Source organism: Enhydra lutris, unplaced genomic scaffold (genome assembly GCF_002288905.1).
Source record: "Enhydra lutris kenyoni isolate GAN:26980312 unplaced genomic scaffold, ASM228890v2 scaffoldscaffold14, whole genome shotgun sequence".
NCBI classification, from domain to species: domain Eukaryota; kingdom Metazoa; phylum Chordata; class Mammalia; order Carnivora; family Mustelidae; genus Enhydra; species Enhydra lutris.
Genome location: NW_019154098.1, coordinates 20,132,753 through 20,139,679, shown reverse-complemented (window position 1 = coordinate 20,139,679; position 6,927 = coordinate 20,132,753).

Here is a 6,927-nt window from a genome sequence, read left to right as displayed (position 1 = left end):
CTTCCTTCCTTCCTTCCTTCCTTCCTTCCTTCCTTCCTTCCTTCCTTCCTTCTTTCCTTCCTTCTTTCCTTCCTTCCTTCCTTCCTTCATTTCTTTCTTTCTTTCCTTTTTCTCTTTCTTTCTTTCTTTTTAAAAAAGATTTATTCATTTATTTTAGTGAAAGAGAGGGTGCAAGCAGCGGAGGGGCAAAGGGAAAGAGAGAATCTCAAGCAGACTCCCCACTGAGCATGGAGCCCCTCGGTGGGGCGGGGGGGTAGGAGGCAGGACTCCATCTCCTGACCCTGAGACCATGACCTGAGCTTTAACCAAGAGTCAGATGTGCCCAACCGACTGAGCCACCCAGGCGCCCTTAGGTGGTCATTCTTTGATTTGGAATGAACCGGTCCAAACACAAATTCCAGTGCCTAGGATCACTTCAGGAATTTTAAATGATTGCAGTTTTTCTCAGTGAGGCACCATGGGAATCCTATTTTTTTAAATGACTATTTTAACAGAAGTATAACATACATTAAAAAAAGTCACAAACCGAAGTGCATAGCTCGGTCGGTTATCAAAAATGATCCCAATTCTATAACCAACACACCTGAGTGAGGAAAAGGGATAATACCGGGGCCACAAAAGTCTTCCCCGGGTCCCCTTCCTAATCACTACTCAGTTCTTTCTCCCCAGAGCTAACCATTCTCTTGACTGCTGATACAGACTTGTGAGGTGAGGGCAAGGGGCAAGCATTCTGTATCTTGATCTGGACTGGGTGTGGAGGGGGATGTCACATTTTATTTATTCTGCACAGAAAAATACAATGAGCTCTATATTTAAGATTTGTACATTTTGCTCCATGCAGATTATACTCAGTAATCTATGCTAGCTTTTCTAGTTGTTCTCAGGGGTAGATCTGGCCCCAAATAACCTTCCTTTGAAGTCAACACCTTACATAACCATAGCACAATGATCAAAACCAGGAAACTAAAATTGGTACTATTGCTATTAACTAAAATGCAGATGTTTTTCCAGTTTTCATCGGTTTTCAACTATTGTCCTTTTTCTATTCCAGGGTGCCACCCAGAACCCCGTTTACGTGTTATTTCTCTTTCATCTGCTCCAGTCTGTTTCAGTTCCAACTGGAAGCAGAACCTTCCATTTGGAATTGAAAGAGACACACAAATCCAGTCACACCTGGCATTTCGTGATGCATAACAGCTTCTCTGGAAACCGGACTCTAGATTTCACTAGGTCTCCAAGTTTTGTTGTGTGTTTTTTGTTTATTTGTTTGTTTTTTGGTCCCAGTAAAATAACTGTCACTAAGAAAATGTGGCCCTGTCCCCAGGTGTCATTGCTTCTCTCAAGGAGTGTCCATCGGATCAGACTTCCTCTGTTCACCTCCTGGCATGCAGAAAGTAGCACTATCTCTGTCTTGAGAGCTTAGACATCCAAGAGACTTTTTTTTTTAAGATTTTATTTATTTATTTGACAGAGAGAGAGGGAACACAAGCAGGGAGAGTGGGAGAGGGAGAAGCAGGCTCTCCGCTGAGCAGAGAGCCCCGTGTGGGGCTTGATCCCAGGACCCTGGGATCATGACCCGAGCCGAAAGCACATACCTAAAGACTGAGCCACCCAGGTGCTCCCCAAGAGACATCTTTACTGTCCCTTGCAGGCTGGCTCACTGGTGGCCCCGGTAGGTTGTTGCTGCACCACGACTTCCTTGTACCAATATCACCGGCACGTAGCTGGGTATGGCGGCCTTGGACATCATTCTTGGAGCTAGAAACCCTCTGGTTGTGTATGGTCAGGTAAATAGGATGGCGAGAAGATGTACAGGTGTGTGTGTGTGTGTGTGAGAGAGAGAGAGAGAGAGAGAGAGAGAGAACGGTGAATGTAGAGCAGGGAAAAGGGTAAAGTAGGGAAAGCAGCAGCTTGGACAGAAAAAGACCATATGGTGAACCCCTGCTACATGTCGGGCACTTGATAGGCCCCATCTCATTTAACCTTCACATTGACTCCATCCAGTTAGGCGTTTGGCTATCTGTTTAGTAATGAAAAATCTGAAGGGGACTGTATAATTTGCTTAAGTGTCAGACATTGGGATTAAAGACATGTACGTACAGATTCCCCATTAAATATTGGCACCTCTGGGCTGCCATGAGAATTACAGTATAACATGATAAGATGTGATATAGAATTATAGTATAACCTGATATAATGGGATATAGAATTATAGTATAACAGGATACAATGGGATATAGAATTATAGTATAACAGGATACAATGGGATATAGAATTATAACACGATACATTGTTATAGAGAATTATAGTATAACAGGATACGATGTGATAGAGGATTATAGTATAACATGATACAATGTGATAGAGAATTATAGTATAACAGGGTACGATATGATAGAGAATTATAGTATAACAGGGTACGATGTGATAGAAAATTATAGTATAAAAGGATACGATGGGATACAGAATTGTAGTATAACAGGATACGATGGGACACAGAATTGTAGTATAACAGGATACGATGGGATACAGAATTACAGTATAACAGGATACGATGTGATGCAGAATTGTAGTATAACAGGATACGATGTGATACACATAGGAATAAGAAAGAGATAACTGATCTTCCTAGGAAGACTTACTATATGCATCAGCCAATTTATCTTAGTTCATTCTCCTAACAATGCTGTGAGTTAAAGACCACCATTTTGCCTATTGAACAGACCCTGGAACTGGAGCTCAAAAGACCATGTTATTTCCCTAAGGTCACACAGTTACGTAGTAGAACAGGAATTCAGATTAAGTCAGCGGATGGCTGAGTCACTTGCTCCCGTGTTCCAGGACAGCATCCAGCCCCAGAGAAGCCCAAAGGTAGGTGCTGGGGTGGGGGTGGGGGGTGGCATTAGAGGAGAAGTGTCGTCTGTGCGAGTCACAAGGAAAGCAGATGTTGACTACCTACGCCTGTGCTTCAGCAAGCAGCTGAAACAGAGTACTGAATTGCAAAAGGCCGAGAAGATTCCATCTGAATGAGGAGCTTATTGAAAATGTGGAAAACCACTGAACAAACTCTCTCACCTTTTTGCAGTGATGGTGACCTATTGGAGAGTAGCAGCAAAAGATAATTTTTTATGGAAAATAGACCCATGAGGATTTAAAAGTTAGTTTCAGAAAAAAAAAAAATGCTCCAAACAGCTATATCTATGTCAAAGATATAGGTTGGTTTTGATCCCTTATTGGCTTGTGAAATATATGGAGTGGGTTGAAACCAGCATCGAAAAAGGAAGCAATAGGAGAGCCATTTAACATAGTAAAAGTGTGAATTGTTTCATGAAGATTTGTTTGTAAGTGTGTGTGTTAGAGTGTGTATGTGTGTAAGGGATCATGATATAGTTTTCTCATTGTAGGGAGAAAAGTTTTAAAAATACTAAGATACTTGGTGACAGTATTGCATGGCTTGTAAAACAAAAAAAGGAAAACATGTTTTTGGAGCTAGAGACATCGAGGTTCAAATAGTTGCCCAACTATGATTTTCGTGAGAACCCAAGTCTAGGCTGCTTGCTCCCTTGCTGCTCTCCAATGGGAGGGCCTTGTGAGAAAGGTTTAGAGAGTCTCCTGTATTTTCATCAGGAAGCTCATCTCTCTTACAGCTTACAAAATATTGTGAAATGCATTTCTGGGGGCTCTGCTCCAAACATGCTTCTGAACATGATGGACTGGACCCCACAGACCTTTGCACATGCTTCTCACGTATCATCTGTCATGGCATCTTTCTTGCTCTCTCCACACCTGGGAGAATCCGAGGGTTGTTGAGGGGCCAGGGCTAACACTTGACTCAAAGAGTCTGATATACCTTTGGTATAGAAAAGATTTATTATTAGAATAATTTCTTACTAGATGGTTTATACCTGAGACCTGACTAAATGCCCAAGCTTTAGGGAGATCCTTGGGAAGGAGAAGACCAGGAGGTCATCTAGTTACGGAGAAACAGAAAATGATTACACTCCAAAGGAATTTGAACTCCCTTTTGGCAAGTACCCTCCATTTTTCCAGGCTCCCTGCCCATAGTTTCCCTCCGCCCCTTGCAGGTGTCTACACGATGCAGTGGGAGTCATTTCATGGCAGAAGTGTGGGCTGGGGAACACCTGGCTCAGTATCAGAACACATAGTCTGAAAGAGGGGAGGGGACTCACCTTCTCGATGTTTCCCCAACCCTCCCCTTTGCAACTAGATTCCTCTTCCCTGGAATTCAACTCCTGGAGTAGAGACCATCATTACTGTTCTCAAAGTCAGAAAACATACACACAATTTCTTAAAAAATCAAGATAATCTCTGTAAAAACCATAAAAGCAAGCCATAATAATTATCAAGAACATTAGCAATAGAGAGCAACAAAAAATGTCCCATGACTCATGGAAAACCTTGGTTTGTACCTTGGTATATGTTCTTCCGGATCTTCTTTATGCCTAGAAGACACAGTTGCTTTCTGATTATCCTTGTCTCTTAAACTTCACACAGAGTCATGGTCATTCCCTCAGGTAATTCCTACAACTGTAACTACTGCCTTTCCTGAGTCAAAGGGTACACATAGTTTGAAGTTCCTCTGTTTCAGAACGAGTTTTCATATACATTTCCAATCCCTCCCTGCCTTCTAATCTCCCAGTGCAACCTGGACATATGTTGACACGCAGAGCAGTGTTGTTGTTCGGCTGTAGTCCATAATATCCCCTTTTGCTGAGGAATTATTTGATAAAATATAGTGTCTGGTTATTCCTGTGAAGGATAACAGAATATGCCGGCCCACCCCCCCAACACACGTATGCCAGTTTGGTATGAGGCTTATTTTGAGAAGTAGATAAAAGAAAGACTCTCTGCCCTCCCCCAATTTGCTAAAACAGGACATAACTTGATAAAATTTCCTTCCTCCCCCCCACCCCCCCACACACCACTCTACCTTTCAGGATGGACACATTAATCACCATAGACAATTCTAAACCCCTACCAGCCTAGAGTCACCAGAGGAATCTACATCACAAATCTTGCTAAAACTAGCTCTTATCTACCATTACTTTTCCCATCCAAATATTTGCCTTCCCGTGATTTGCTGGCCCTAGAAGCTTAAAGTCCTTTTTCTTTGGCTTGCCAGCTCTAAAAATTTATTGTTCTTTTGCTACTATGTGCTATGGAAGCCCAAGTTCAAATCACACCTTTGAGTTCCTCATCACTGGGTACTCCCATGTGAATGCATGAGACATATGTTAATAAACTTCTGTTTGTGTTTCTCTTCTCTTTTTTTAATAAGATTTATTTATTTACTTATTTGACAGAGATCACAAGTAGGCAGAGAGGCAGGCAGAGAGAGAGGAGGAAGCAGGCTCCCTGCTGAGCAAAGAGCCCTATGCGGGGCTCCATCCCAGGACCCTGAGATCATGACCTGAGCTGAAGGCAGAGGCTTTAACCCACTGAGCCACCCAGGTGCCCCTGTGTTTCTTTTCTTAATCTGTCTTTCCTTAGCCTAACTGATAGAGCCCAGCTAAAAACCCTAAGAGAGGTAGATGAAAAAGAATTTTGTTCTTCCCTAGACCTCCAAACACAAATATATTTATCCACCTATTGCATGATTACAATGTGTTCAAGGGACAACTTTGATAAATCTTAGATATAAATATTTTGAAATGAAGTTCATGGGTACAAGTGCTTAGAAGTATTGGTATAACTAGGAAGTGCAGAGGAGTTAGATTTTTACCGCGTGTGACGTGACCACTGGTGGAAGAGAGACAGGGGAGATGGTCTTATTTTATTTAATTTATTTACTTGTGAGAGAGAGAGAGCACAAATAGGGGGAGCTGCAGGCAGAGGGAGAAGCATGATCCCCACTGAGCAGGGAACCCACGGGAGTCAATCCCATGACCAGGGGACCGGCACCGGAGCTGAAGGCAGACACTCAACTGACTGAGCCACCCCGGTCTCCCAGAGTTTGTCTTCTAAGAGGTATCCCTAAAGGCAGTATTGCGGCAGGAAAAAAAAAAAAAAAAAGGAGAGAGAGAGAGAGAGAGAGAGAGAGAGAGAAAAGAAGTTATAAGATAGGAGATGCGAATGATTTGCACATGAACACTTCTCAAATTTTACACCACAAACCCAACTCCTGATCCTTGGAGGTGAGCTTCCACTTCCTCCCTTGAGCCTGTGTAGGGTCAGAGCGCAGAGACACCCAAGGGCGAAGAGTAAACACGTCCATAAGAGCTAATTAAACAGTCTTTGTGATACTCTGGCTAGACAGAGTGTGTCATTTTGCGCACTCGTCAGCAACGTGTGAGAGAACCAGTGTCTCTCCAGCTTCGCCAGCAGAATACACCATCGTTCTAATTACCTTGCACCGCTCTGAGAAGTAGCAAATGGTGCTTCTCCTTTTCATTTGAATTTAATTTTGACAAGACTGAAGTTCTTTCTATAGTGCAAGGAATACTTTGTATCTTTCTAGAGGGCTGTTTTCTGCACGTGGGTTTTGGTCCTTTTTCATTTCATGTCTAAGGGTTCTGTACCTATTAGCGATATTAGTTCTTGATCTGCAGTATATGCTGCAAATATTGTCTTCCATTTTGAAATTTGTCTTTTGACTTTGCTTACAGAGCTTTCTACCATGCAACTTCCTTTCATGTCTCTTTCATTTTTTATCTTATTGAATTCATACTCTTTCTTTTTACTGTATCTGAATTTTTAGACCTATTCAGAAAACATTTCCTTACAGGTTTCAAAAAAAAAAATCTTTCTACTTTTAGTTTCCTTTTAGTACTCGCATGGTGTCTTTTTTATAATTAGTTTCTTTCTTTATAATTAAGTTTCTTATTCATTTGTTCTTTTCTGTATTCTCTCTGTGCTAGTAGGAATTAGGGATACAATTCTATGTCTCTCTTTCTAAGTAGATTTCCA